This window comes from Nerophis lumbriciformis, linkage group LG23 (assembly GCF_033978685.3).
Source record: "Nerophis lumbriciformis linkage group LG23, RoL_Nlum_v2.1, whole genome shotgun sequence".
NCBI lineage: Eukaryota > Metazoa > Chordata > Actinopteri > Syngnathiformes > Syngnathidae > Nerophis > Nerophis lumbriciformis.
In genome coordinates, this window is record NC_084570.2 from 21,852,952 (window position 1) to 21,867,578 (window position 14,627).

The 14,627-nt window shown below is 42.5% G+C and overlaps 1 protein-coding gene across 1 annotated transcript in view; it reads left to right on the plus strand.

Annotated features, from left to right (window-relative positions):
• Window positions 1–4,063: 4,063 nt before the first annotated feature.
• LOC133622324 (beta-1,3-galactosyltransferase 1-like) overlaps window positions 4,064–14,627 on the plus strand; it is a 331,493-nt gene continuing 320,929 nt past the window's right edge. Inside the window, exon 1 of the mRNA XM_061984937.1 lies at window positions 4,064–4,135. The gene's annotated coding sequence lies outside the window, so the exon portion shown is untranslated. The remainder of the gene's footprint in view (window positions 4,136–14,627) is intronic.

A 14,627-nucleotide genomic window follows, 5' to 3' on the forward strand; every position in this document is an offset into this window, starting at 1 on the left:
TTGACGCTTACATAGGTCTGGTGATAATGTTCCCCTTTAATGTAAATAAAGTAGTAAAACAAAGGATTGATTTCCTTGCCATTTAAGGCTGCTGAGCACATCTTTGTGCATGTGTGGACCGATCGTGTCGCCCGTTCTCAACAGGCCGGGCTGTAAACAAACCCCGCCCACACTATTTGGGCTGAACTGCTGTGACGTAAATTACCGCAATAACTCCTATATCACTCAAAAGCGCAGATTTCAGTCATTGAAATACTTTCCTCAAAGACCTTTATTAAAGTAGCAATCGAGGACCTAGATTTTCCTTGCCCGGACGCGGGTCACCGGAGCTCCCCTCCGGAGCCAGGCCCGGAGGTGGGGCACAATGGCGAGCTCCTGGTGGCCTGGGCCTGTCCCCAGCCTGAGGAGGCAACGTGGGTCCCACTTCCAATGGGCTCACCACTCATAGGAGGGGCCATAGAGGTCGGGTGCGATGTGAGCTGGGCGGCAGTCGAAGTCAGAACACTTGGCGGTCCGATCCTCGCCTACATTAGCTAGCTCTTGGGACGTGGTACGTCACCTCGCTGGGAGGGAACGAGCCAGAGCTGGTGCGCGAGGTGGAGAAGTTCTGGCTAGATATATTCGGACTCACTTCCACGCACAGCAAGGGCTCTGGAACCAGTACTCTCGAGAGGGGATGGACTCTCTTCCACTCTGCCGTTGCACACAGTGAGAGCCGACGGGCTGGGGTGGCAATTCTTGTTGCCCCCCGGCTCAAAGCCTGCACATTGGACTTTAACCCAGTGGACGAGAGGGTAGCCTCCCTCCGCCTTCGGGTGGGGGGACGGTTCCTGCCTGTTTTTTGTGCTTACACACCAAACAGCAGCTCAGAGTACCCACTCTTTTTGGATTCCCTTGAGGGAGTACTGGAGAGTGCTCCCTTGGCTGATTCCCTTGTTCTGCTGGGTGACTTCAACGCTCAGTGAAACCTGGAGAGGCGTGATTGGGAAGAATGGCCGCCCGGATCTGAACCCGAGTGGTGTTTTGTTATTGGACTTTTGTGCTCGTCATGGATTGTCCATAACAAACACAATGTTCAAACAAAAGGGTGTCCATATATGCACTTGGCACCAGGACACTCTCGGCCACAGTTCCATGATCGACTTTGTAGTTGTGTCATCGGATTTGCGGTCTCATGTTTTGGACACTCGGTTGAAGAGAGGGGCGGAATTTATTATTTATCATTTAACTTTCTACCGATCACCACCTAGTGGTGAGTTGGCTCCGATGGGGGGGGGGGATGCCGAATGGACCTGGCAGGCCCAAACACATTGTGAGGGTCTGCTGGGAACGTCTGGCAGAGTTTCCTGTCAGAGAGAGTTTCAATTCCCACATCCGGAAGAACTTTGAACATGTCACGAGAGAGGCACTGGATATTGAGTCCGAGTGGACCATGTTCCGTGCCTCTATTGTCGAGGCGGTTGATTGGAGCTGTGGCCGCAAGGTGGTTGGTGCCTGTCGTGGCGGTAATCCTGGAGCCCGCTGGTGGTCACCAGCAGTGAGGGATGCCATCAAGCTGAAGAAAGAGTCCTATCGGGTCCTTTTGGCTCATGGGACTCCAGAGGCAGCTGACAGGTACCGACAGGCCAAGCGGTGTGCGACTTCGGCGGTCGCGGAGGGAAAAACTCGGACATGGGAGGAGTTCGGGGAAGCCATGGAAAATGACTTCTGGACGGCTTCGAAGCAATTCTGGACCACCATCCGCTGCCTCAGGAAGGGGAAGCAGTGCACTGTTAACACCGTGTATGGTGAGGATGGTGTGCTGCTGACCTCGACTGCGGCTGTTGTGGATCGGTGGAGGGAATACTTCGAAGACCTCCTCAATCCCACCAACACGTCTTCCTATGAGGAAGCAGTGCTTGGGGAATCTCTGGTGGGCTCTCCTATATCTGGGGCTGAGGTTGCCGAGGTAATTAAAAAGCTCTTCGGTGGCAAGGCCCCGAGGGTGGATGAGACCCGCCCGGAGTTCCTTAAGGCTCTGGATGCTGTGGGGCTGTCTTGATTAACAAGACGCTGCCACATCGGGTGGACATCGGGGGCGGTACCTTTGGATTGGCAGACCGGGGTGGTGGTTCCTCTCTTTAAGAAGGGGAACCAGAAGATGTGTTCCAACTATCGAGGGATCACACTCCTCAGCCTTCCCGGTGAGGTCTGTTCAGGTGTACTGGAGAGGAGGCTACGCCGGATAGTTGAACCTCAGATTCAGGTGGAACAGTGTGGTTTTTGTCCTGGTCGTGGAACGGTAGACCAGCTCTATACTCTCGGCAGGGTCCTTGAGGGTGCATGGGAGTTTGCCCAACCAGTTTACATGTGCTTTGTGGACTTGGAGAAGGCATTCGACTGTGTACCCCGGGAAGTCCTGTGGGGAGTGCTCGAGAGTATGGGGTATCGGATCTTCTGATTGTGGCGGTCCGCTCCCTATATGATCAGTGTCAGAGCTTGGTCCACATTGCTGGCAGTAAGTCGGACCCGTTTCCACGGAGGGTTGGACTCCGCCAAGGCTGCCCATTGTCACCGATTCTGTTCATAACTTTTATCGGCAGAATTTCTAGGCGCAGTCAGGGCTTTGAGGGGATCCGGTTTGGTGGCTGCAGGATTAGGTCTCTGCTTTTTGCAGATGAGGTGGTCCTGATTGTTTCATCTGACCAGGATCTTCAGCTCTCACTGGATCGGTTCGCAGCCAAGTGTGAAGCGAGAATCAGCATCTCAAAGTTCGAGTCTATGGTTCTCGACGGGAAAAGTGTGGAGTGGCATCTCCGAGTTGGGGAAGAGATCTTGCCCCATGTGGAGGAGTACCTCGGAGTATTGTTCACGAGTGACGGAAGAGTGGATTGTGAGATCGACAGGCGGATCGGTGCGGTGTCTTCAGTAATGCGGACGCTGTATCGATCTGTTGTGGTAAAGAAGGAGCTGAGGAAGGGAAAGCTCTCAATGTACTGGTCGATCTACGTTTCCATCCTCACCTATGGTCATGAGCTTTGAGTTATGACCGAAAGGACAAGATCATGAGTACAAGTGGCCGAAATGAGTTTCCTCCCCGGGTGGCGGGGCTCTCTCACATAGAGATAGGGTGAGAAGCTCTGTCATTCGGGAGGAGATCAAAGTAAAGCCACTGCTCCTCCACATAGATAGGAGCCAGATGAGGTTGTTTTTGCATCTGGTCAGGATGCCACCCGAACGCCTCCCTAGGGAAGTGTTTAGGGCACGTCCGACCGGTAGGAGGCCATGGGGAAGAACCAGGACACGTTGGGAAGACTATGTTTCTTGGCTGGCCTGGGAATGCTTCGGGATCCCCCGGGAGGAGCTGGACAAAGTACCTGGGTAGAGGGAAGTCTGGGCTTCTCTGCTTAGGCTGCTGCCCCCACCACCCAACCTCGGATAAGCGGAACAAAAAGGATGGATGGATGGAAATACTTTTTATAGTTCAAGACTTACGGTAAGTTCAGAACAGCACTGCACATCATATTGGTGGCTACAGTTACGATGTAAAGGATTTGATAAAAATTGTTAGGAAAGGGATTGAAAATCCCCGGGTCAGGTCTATAGCTATGTTAATCCCATTTGTAAAAGCCTGCGTCAACCAAAGATATGCAATAATAAAACCGAGTGTGTAAACAAACCGAGTGTGTGTACAGCGGGTTTAGGGTGGCCCAGAATGCAGTGCGAACACAGTTCAAAGGACAGATTATTAACATTATTTAATGTGATGATTATTATTTGTTTTTTCTATTTAATTTTTCACTCACAGCTGACACAATTTTATAAATCCAATTTAATTTACACCCCCCCCCCCCCCCCCACCACCATGCCATCTTCAAGCAAGGGTGCGAGTTCAGACTCTTCAACCTCGGCCCCGCCCCCTCGCTCTCACAGCCAACGTTGATTGGCTGCGATCGTCCTCCCCCTCCCCACGAGGGAGCCTCTCATTGGCCGGGCTGCTGTCCTCGCGCCGGCTTGCAGCGCCCCCCCCCCTTTAAAGAGTCTGAGGCGCGGGATGCAGGAGCCATCAAAGCACACGCCAGCTCGGCGTGGACGGACTGACACGAGCGGGGAAATTCCAACACACACACGGAACACAACAACAACAACAACATCGGTACGTCTCTCGCCATCTTTGTTTGTGTCGAAAGTGTCATTTGTCATTATCAACGAGCTGCCATCACCTGCTGTTGTTGTCAACAAAGGGCCGACATTTAGTTGTTAAGCTCGACTTTTTCATGTGTCCAAGCTGCCATGACGTGTCGGTGTAAGAGCATGTCGCCGTGGAGTGACAAGAAGCCTGCTTGTGTGTGAGCGAGTGGAAAGCATGGCAGAGATGGAATAAAGCCCGATTAGTGCATTGTGCGCCTTTTAATACCCTGCTCTTCATAATTTAATAACTGACTTTATCTGCCCGCTAATCCATCTCAGTCAAAGTCATCGTGTGTGTGTGTTTAAGGCAGGAGCTCAGTATTTTTGTTTAAAAAATGAAATACTTTCCATCCCAACAAATTGCCTTTTCGTAACAAATGGTCCACTTGAAGTCGGAAGCTGTCATGAATATGTTAAATCAACAGGTGGCGCTAATCAGAAGCTCGTATTTCCACATTGCCAGGCATAATTAGGGATGCACAATGTCATGTCAAGATGAATACCGATAACTTATACCAAGCAGGAACAAGACATTGAAACAACGTTGAGAACTTGTTAAAATTAGGTCCTGACGTTGAGCAACTCAAACATAACGTTGGAACAACACGCTTTTTGACGACGTTTAATCAATGTCGGGTTGTTACATTTATTTGAACATTGAATTTTGGTCATTTCCCAACCAATATTCTACAACACAAATACAACGTTGAAACTACATGCTTTTTGATGATGTTTAGTCAATGTCAGGTTGTGACGTTGATTTGACCATTGAAATTTGGTCATTTCTCAACCAATATGCAACAACACAAATCCAATGTTGAAACATGCTTTTTGACGACGTTTAATCAATGTCGGGTTGTGACGTTGATTTGACCATTGAATTTTGGTCGTTTCCAAAATATTCTACAACACAAATACAAAGTTGAAACAACATGCTTTTTGACGACGTCTAATCCACGTCAGGTTGTGACGTTGATTTGACCATTGAAATTCAGTCATTTCCCAACCATTATTCTACAACGTTGAAACAACATGCTTTTTGATGACGTTTATTCAATGTCAAGTTGTGACGTTGATTTGACCATTGAATTTTGGTCATTTATAAAATATTTTACAACACAAATACAATGTTGAAACAACATGCTTTTTGATGACGTTTAATCAATGTCAGGTTGTGACGTTGTTTTGACCATTGAAATTTGGTCATTTCCCAACCTATACTCTACAACACAAATACAACGTTGAAACAACATGCTATTTGACGACGTGTATTCAATGTCGGGTTCTGACGTTGATTTGTCCATTGAATGTTGGTCATTTCCAAAATATATTACAACACAAATACAACGTTGAAACAACATGCTTTTTGACAACGTTTATTCAATGTCAGGTTCTGACGTTGATTTCAATATTTGGACATTAGTCCAAATGTTGAATACAGAATTGTTGGTTTTTCCCACCGCTAGTATACTCGTGTACCTTTGCACCCCAAATGTAACCGTAACTGTAGTGGACTGAATACATTAGAGAGGGCTATGTTGTGAGTGTGCAGTTGTGTAGAACCGCACTATGTCAGAAAATGCTGCAAAATGAACGCCAGGGCAGTTTTTTGAAGGACGCTGAAGATAGATGCGCATGGACTGCTTGTAGAATCCATCTTAGTCAGTGTTTATGAAGACGCTGTGTGTGAATGAAGACTTTGGAATACAAACACACCATTTTGCTGTGGATAGAAAACAAGCAGAAGTGCTGCGATAGTCATGTGTTGTCAAACTGAAGACTCAACATGCATTGGTTATTTCACAATATTAGGCCTTGAATTTGAACTTTTTTACTTATTTTTTTAAGTTATGTACATTTTTATGTACATGTAGATGATGTATCGGGACAGATCCATTGAGAGTTTGAGCAGAAATATGTCGTAAAGCAGGGGTGGGGAACCTATGGCTCTAGAGCCAGATGTGGCTCTTTTGATGACTGCATCTGGCTCTCAGATAAATCCTAGCTGATAATGCTTAACACGATAAGTAATGAATAATTCCGCTGATAATCACAGTGTTAATAATAACCACGTATCAACCAGACTACAAAGCCATCAGCAAAACCATACAGCACCAGAAGTCGCATTAATGGTAAGTAGTATTTTATTTATAATTGGTTACCTTCAGAATAACTGTTATTAAAAAGAAAAAGAGACTTATTATACGATATTTTTCGGAGTATATGTCGCTCCGGGGTATAAGTCGCACTGGCCAAAAATTTACAATAAAGAAGGAAAAAAACATGTATAAGTCGCACTTGAGTATAAGTCGCATTTTTTGGGGAAATGTATTTGATAAAAGCCAACACCAAGAATAGACATTTGAAAGGCAATTTAAAATAGATAAAGAATAGTGAACAGGCTGAATAAGTGTACGATATGAGACATAAATAACCAACTGAGAACGTGCCTGGTATGTTAACGTAACATATAATGGTAAGAGTCATTCAAATAACTATAACATATATATATATATATATATATATATATATATATATATATATATATATATATATATATATACGTTTACCAAACAATCTGTCACTCCTAATCGCTAAATCCCATGAAATCTTATACGTCTAATCTCTTACGTGAATGAGCTAAATAATATTATTTGATATTTTACGGCAATGTGTTAATAATTTCACACATAAGTCGTTCCTGAGTATAAGTCGTACACCCGGCCAATCTATGAAAAAAACTGCGACTTATAGTCCTAAAAATATGGTACTCTAAAAATGTTAGTCTTACTTAAAAATGCACGCATTTAGTTGTATTCAGAGTTAAAGAATATTATATGGCTCTCACGGAAATACATTTTAAAATATTTGGCTTTCATGGCTCTCTCAACCAAAAAGGTTCCCGACCCCTGTCGTATAGGAATTAACTATACACAATATAACATTGACAAAATTATGTGTCAATGGTTTTTAAAGTACCGTATTTTTCGGACTATAAGTCGCAGTTTTTTTCGGGGGTGCGACTTATACTCAGGAACGACTTATGTGTGAAATTTTTAATACATTACCGTAAAATATCAAATAATATTATTTAGCTCATTCACGTAAGAGACTAGACGTATAATATTTCATGGGATTTAGCGATTAGGAGTGACGGATTGTTTGGTAAACGTATAGCATGTTTTATATGTTATAGTTATTTGAATGACTCTTACTATAATATGTTACGTTAACATACCGGGCACGTTCTCAGTTGGTTATTTATGCCTCATATAACGTACACTTATTCAGCCTGTTGTTCACTATTCTTTATTTATTTTAAATTGCCTTTCAAATGTCTATTCTTGGTGTTGGGTTTTATCAAATAAAGTTCCCCAAAAAATGCGACTTATATGTTTTTTACCTTCTTTATTATGCATTTTTGGCCGGTGCGACTTATACTCCGGAGCGACTTATACTTCGAAAAATACGGTAATGCCTTTGTGACATGAAAAAAACACTAGTAAGGTAAAAAAACAAAACATGGTGTTTACTTTTTGATATCAAAATAAAACAAAACAGCTTGGCTTGTTGTTGCCGCAAATGTTGGTACATTTTTTAGAGCATTACAGCAAATGAGAGGGCGGTCGCGGGTTTTTCCGCAGTTGCCGTGGTTAAATTCGAGCCCTGCAATATTGTGTTTTAAACTCATACCGATAACTTATTTATATCTATTTTTTTTTCAGACATGTAGATGTTAATTGTGAACACATGGAGGTAAGAAGGTCTCAAACAAAGGTGGATTTGACAAAGTGTACGTATACCATACTTTCTGCCGGGATATAAGCCTCACCCATGAACTTTTAGGAAAAAAAATGTAATTCTTCAGATATTGGCCACACCGGACTACAGTATAAGTGAAGTTATATTACACAGAAATATTTTGTAAATGTTTATTTATGTACTTGAATTGTTTCCAAACGGCAGATCAAAACAAAACAGAAGTCATCGTCATGAATCCACTAGCTGCAGCAGCTAGCGCTCAAATCAGCTAAACAGACTCGATAACTCCACGGTGACGTTTTGGTGAATTTACTGAGGAATTTGTGAAACTGAAACAATATAAAAATTAATAAGTTAATAAAACTAACACAGACACTAGTAGATGCGTTAGCATATTAGCTAATGCTAATGGCGCTTGCTTGATTACATTACGATAACATGTACAAATATGCGTGACATCACATCACAAACAGGAAGAATGAATAGTTTTAGTTATATTGTAAAACTTACAAACGTTGCTTGGAGTGACAAATGAGGAATCCTTTCAGCAGAAACTGAATTGGAGGATTTTCCTTCCGGTTCAAGATTCAGATTGGTTTTATTTGAACGTGAATATAGTTTCAAAATGATGCATCACATTTTTACATTTTCTTCACAACATGTTCAAAAAGGAGTGGGAAGAAGCAAGGCATTACAACAGGGAGTACAATTTCGACATGTAGCAACTGCAGTGGCCAAACTCATCCAAAAGATGGCGCCATAGCACAAACAATAACACACCATTCCAGTGTTTCTCCTCAAGTTGAATGAAAACTATTTAACACAAAACATTATGGCAATTAGCATTTAAAAATCCAAAAAATTGTCACACCTTTTTATAAGCCGCAAAGTACAAAGCGTAGGAAAGAAGTAGCGGTATACAGTTCGGAATTTACGGGAGATTTGTCTTGACAAAAGTCAGCCTCTTCAACACACCACCACACCACCTCAGCCACGCTCACCCTAGCCTAAGGTTAAATAAAAAAAGTGCCGCAAATGTACGTCTTTTTGTGTCTTTCTCACCATATAAGTTGGATGTCAAAGTTCACCAACTTGTTGGTTTGTGTCCACAACCTTCTATTATCCAGGTGAGAGGCATGATCTATAATCTAGAACGAGCTTCCTCCAACCGGCTCAATATGTTAATATAGCAGCATCAATAGTTAGCTATCTGTGATCCATTCACCACAAAAATTAGATATTTTAGCGCTTATGATAACGATATCGCTAATAGTTGGTCAATATTTAGATCACGAGATGTAAACGGAGTATTGTTGGAGGGTTTTAGATGAGAGGAGCTCCCATCGACTCCATTATTAGCTGACTTTTGCTAACATTTATGTACAGTTTAGAATGCATAAAAGAGAAAAACATTTGTTCTTGTCTTACATAGGGCTTGTGAATGGTAGGCAAAATTCACCCCCAAAAAAGTGCAGTTCGCGTTGAAAAGAATCGGAATTGAGAATCGTTGGAAACTGGATTCAAAACCAGAATAGTCCAAATCCGTTATTCATTTGGAGACATTTACTCTCACTGTTGACTTACATCGAGGTCGTAGTGGCCTAGTGGTTAGATACATTTTTTCTCTCAATATGGCCCCCCGAGTCAAAATATTTGCCCAGCTCTGCCTTAGAGCCTCACAGTGTCTGGACTATTGAAGACCATACACCTGCCAACTTCACTCATTTGGGCCTGCGTGCTGTACTGGCACAGCACCAAATCCTGATACTGCCTAAAACCACCTAGTGGGCCGGGGTGTCTGTTTTGATTTCAGAAACACCCCACAGGCCTTCCAGTCCCTGGTTTCTTTTCAATTAAACAGGTACCTGGCACACATGAAAGACTTCATGTGACAGTGATGTTAAATTGGGTTTGGGGGTTCAGGTTTGCCCACAAAGGGAGCAATGGAGGAGATGATTCTGCAGTTTCATTACAAGAAAATCAATCAGGCTTGTATTTCAAGTTATGTCAGTCATTATTGCCTGTTAAGTGACAGTGTGGTAATGCGAACAGGAACCTTGGTAGTAGGGATGGAACGTTCACAAAATCCCAGCTTTGTGACACGGTTTTCATATGTGTTTCTTTTTAACACCCCATAATACCAGAGTTCTCAAAAACCCACTAGGAGCATTCATCAGTCGTTGTTAGAGAAGGGTACCATTCGCATTTGAACCGATACGGTACCAAATCTGTCAGGCTTGTTACTGACTGTTTGGTTATGTTTGGGTTTTCCTCTGTGTTTGTGTTTTATTTCCTGTCAGCGCTCTTATTTTGGTTCCATTTCGTGCATTTCTCCCTGAGCGCTCGTTTCCCTCACCTGTCCCTGATTGGCAGCCTGGCACACCTGGTTGCAATTGCCAATCAGGCTACTATTTATGCCCACCTTGCCCTCCAGTCAGGGCTCCATGATTCTGTCAGGGACTACTGTCGGTCTTCAACCCCAAGATGCAGCGATGGCGCAGGAAAACATGATTTGAATGTCAAAAGGAAATGCAGGGAAAACAAGTAGTGATGGGTTGATGAGGCGTCATGAATCGTTTCGACACATTGCAAAACTGTATTGATACTGTGTCGATACTGTGTCACTAAATACTGACATCTGCTGGACATTAAAAATCCCTACAGGCAACCTATGGACCGACTCAACTGACACCGATTTTCATACTTGCCAACCCTCCTGGATTTTCCGGGAGACTCCCGAAATTCAGCGCCTCTCCCGAAAACCTCCTGGGACAAATTTTCTCCCGAAAATCTCCCGAAATTCAGGCGGACCTGAGTGACGTGTCGACAGCGGCCAGCCTGTTTTCACGTCCGCTTTCCCACAATATAAACAGCGTGCCTGCCCAATCACGTTATAACTGTAGAATGATGAAGGGCGAGTTCTTGGTTTCTTATGTGGGTTTATTGTTAGGCAGTTTCATTAACGTCCTCACAGCGCGGCAACAACACAACAACAGCAGTCACGTTTTCGTCTACAGTAAAGCAGTTCGTCTGCCGTAAACATCAATGTTGTGACACTCTTAAACAGGACAATACTGCCATCTACTGTACATGCATATGTGACAATAACATCTAGGGCTTTTAGAGAGTGCGGTGCACAACTGCTATACTAATATATATAAATATATATATATATATATAAGAAATATATATATTTCATATATATATGAAATACTTGAGTACACACACACACACACACCTCCCGATATCGGAGGTCTCAAGGTTGGTAAGTATGCTGATTTTATGACCTAGTATATACAATAATATAAACCAAGTCATTGTATGTCATTTAGGATTATTTCATATCTTAATTTAAATAAAAATATATTTTTTATCTTTTTTAGATACAGTCAATAAATAATGTGAACATGTATCATAACATGGAAATCTAAGAGAACGTGTTGTGAATGAGGATGCTTGTGGACTGGGAATTTTTTATTTTTACACATTTTTATAAAAAAAAACAAAAAAAAACTGTTTTTCCAACGTATTAAATTTTAGACTATTTATCTTCTTAGTTATTTCTCCGGCTGTAGAAAAGACCTGCTCACAGGGCACAAAGGAGGTGTCAGTGCGACACAGTTCGCGTATCGGTCACGTGACCGAAACAGCTCATGATCGGTCACGTGACTTTCTAAAAGCGGTACGCGCACCGACACAGGGTTTTGCTCCAAGAGCTCGACGCATGCGCCGATGCATTGGTGTTGCCGGACCCATCACTAGGAAACAGGATACAATCATCGAGCTCTGACTGGAGGGTGAGTCAGGTATAAATAGTAGCCTGATTGACAGTTGCAACCAGGTGTGCCAGGCTGCCAATCAAGGACAGGTGAGGGAAATGAGCGCACAGGGAGACATGCAGGAAATGGAACCAAAATAAGAGCGCTGACAGGAAATAAACACAAAAACACAGAGGAAAATCCAAACATAACCAAACTGTCAGGAACAAGCCTGACAAAATCCAGGTGCGTGCGACTCGATACCGGTACTCAGTGATGCTTATTTTCAGTACTTTTGTGTGTGTTAATAAATATTGTTTTAAATTAAAAATGAGCTAATGATGTTAACTGTTGTCCAGTTGTTATATCTTGTTTTATCATAACATTTCTGAGTCTCAATCACAGTTGCAAGTCCCAGACATCAGGTGGTAGCAGTGTTTCCAGATTTGTCCCGCCTCATCATTTAGACTTAGACTTAGACAAACTTTAATGATCCACAAGGGAAATTGTTCCACACAGTAGCTCAGTTACAATGATGGAAAGTGTAAGGATGGAAAGGACAATGCGGGTTTAAATAGACTAAATATAGCGATATAAAATATAACATCCATCCATCCATCCATCCATCCATTTTCTACCGCTTATTCCCTTTTGGGGTCGCGGGGGGTGCTGGAGCCTATCTCAGCTTCAATCGGGCGGAAGGCGGGGTACACCCTGGACAAGTCGCCACCTCATCACAGGGCCAACACAGATAGACAGACAACATTCACACTCAAATTCACACACTAGGGCCAATTTAGTGTTGCCAATCAACCTATCCCCAGGTGCATGTCTTGGAGGTGGGAGGAAGCCGGAGTACCCGGAGGGAACCCACGCAGTCACGGGGAGAACATGCAAACTCCACACAGAAAGATCCTGAGCCCGGGATTGAACCTAAGACTACTCAGGACCTTCGTATTGTGAGGCAGATGCACTAACCCCTCTTCCACCGTGCTGCCCAGGTAATAGACGTATATCATCTATTGCTGTATGGCAAGGGATTATACAGCTGGATGGAGTGCGGAATGAAGGAGTTCTTGAATCGAACACTGTGGGAACGAAGCTGAAGGAGCCTGTTGGAGTATGAACTCCGCTGTCCCTCAATTGTCTGGTGGAATGGGTGGGCAGGATTGTCCATGATGGCGAGCAGTTTGTCCAGTGTCCTCCTATCCCTCACTGACACAAACGCCTCCAACTGCTTGCCAATTTAATGTGGCCTGTCACGTCATTTTATGTCGTTTGCCACATCATTTTATGTGGTCCACCAAATAATTTAAAGGGGTCATATTATTTTTTTGTGCATATTTAAAACACTTCCTAAAGGTGAGGTGTCAAACTAAAGGTCCAGGGGCCAGATCCGGCCCTCCAAGTCATTTAATGTGGTCCACCACATCATTTAGAGTAGTCAGACTATGATTTTTTTTTTTTTTACATTTAAAACACTTCCTTATGGTCTACAACACAGATGTGAAACTCAATGGCCGGGGGCCAGATCTGGCCCGCCCCTTCATTTAATGTGGCTTGCAAAAGCCTTGAAACAACATGCTTCAATAAAATACTAATTATTTTCAAAAAAAGAAATTCATTCTTTGCATTTTGACAGGAAAACATATGTATTGCATGCAATATCTTTTCAACTTTAATATGATCTAATAATGTAACAAATATAATGCTATTAGGGCTGGGCGATATATCGAGTTTGTAAGATATATCGATATATTTTTAAACAAGATATGTATTAAGAAAATATCGATATAATATATTTCGCGTTAAAATTACCAAAAGTCGCTTATTTGTTGTGTTCCTTGTTCTCCCCCACTCTCCCTCCATGGGCTATTAAACCCCTCCCCTTCCTCCTTCCAAGACGTGCTTGCACATATAAGAACATCCATAGTTGGTTGGTTGTTTACTATAATGCGTCACGATTGGTTAGGGACAGGCCAATCAGAGGCAAGATAGGGCGAGTCATCAAACCAGTAATGGAAATTAAAAAGTGCCTGCCTGCAAATTTATTTTTTTATCTGAGTTTGATACATTTTATATTATTTGCACAGCTGTGTTATTTTACGTAGAAATAATATTTTTCAGTTTTATTTATGTTATGTAATTCTGTACTAGTTTCTTTTTTTAAACAGTTTCTTTTCTGTGCTATTAATACCCATCTTGACTAATTGGGTTAATAAAAATGTTTACACTACAGTTGTCATTCACTTTAATTTCACTGAATATTGCTAAAAAATGAATATCTTGATTTGTATACTTTCATCGGAAAACATATCGAGATATATATCGAATAGCGAGTTCAAGTAAAAATATAAAGAGATATACTTTTTCGTCCATATCGCCCAGCCCTAAATACTATCATACATTTCAAACTTATTGTTAGTTAAAATATAATAGTATTAATAAACTGTTGCTTGACCTATAATTTCAAAGCAAGTTATCTGGCAAATTGTAAAAATGAAGATACATTTTACAGTAAAAAACTGACACCTCAAAGTTATACTGTCAAAAAAAACTATAGTGCCGGTTTTCCATTTCCAGTAAAATGGTGTAAAGGTTACCATGGATATTTCTGTCAAAGTGTGGTGACTGAGCTATAAAAATCATATAATAATCAAATGCATAGGTAATTGTATAATAATATCAGGAACGGAATCCTTATACATTTATGTTAATAAAGTATTCACTTTAAAATGTGGCCCTCTTAGAGCAGCTAAAACTGCGATACGGCCCTCAACAAAGACCCGTTTGACACCCCTGCAATAGGTGTTTGGAATTCAATGTATAGTTTGGAACCTGCCCTCCCAGATGCAATAAAGTGTCCCTGACATTGATGGATGGTGCTTGTAAAATGCATGGCCGAATGTCGTATTTCAAAGCAGCAGATTGAACGCA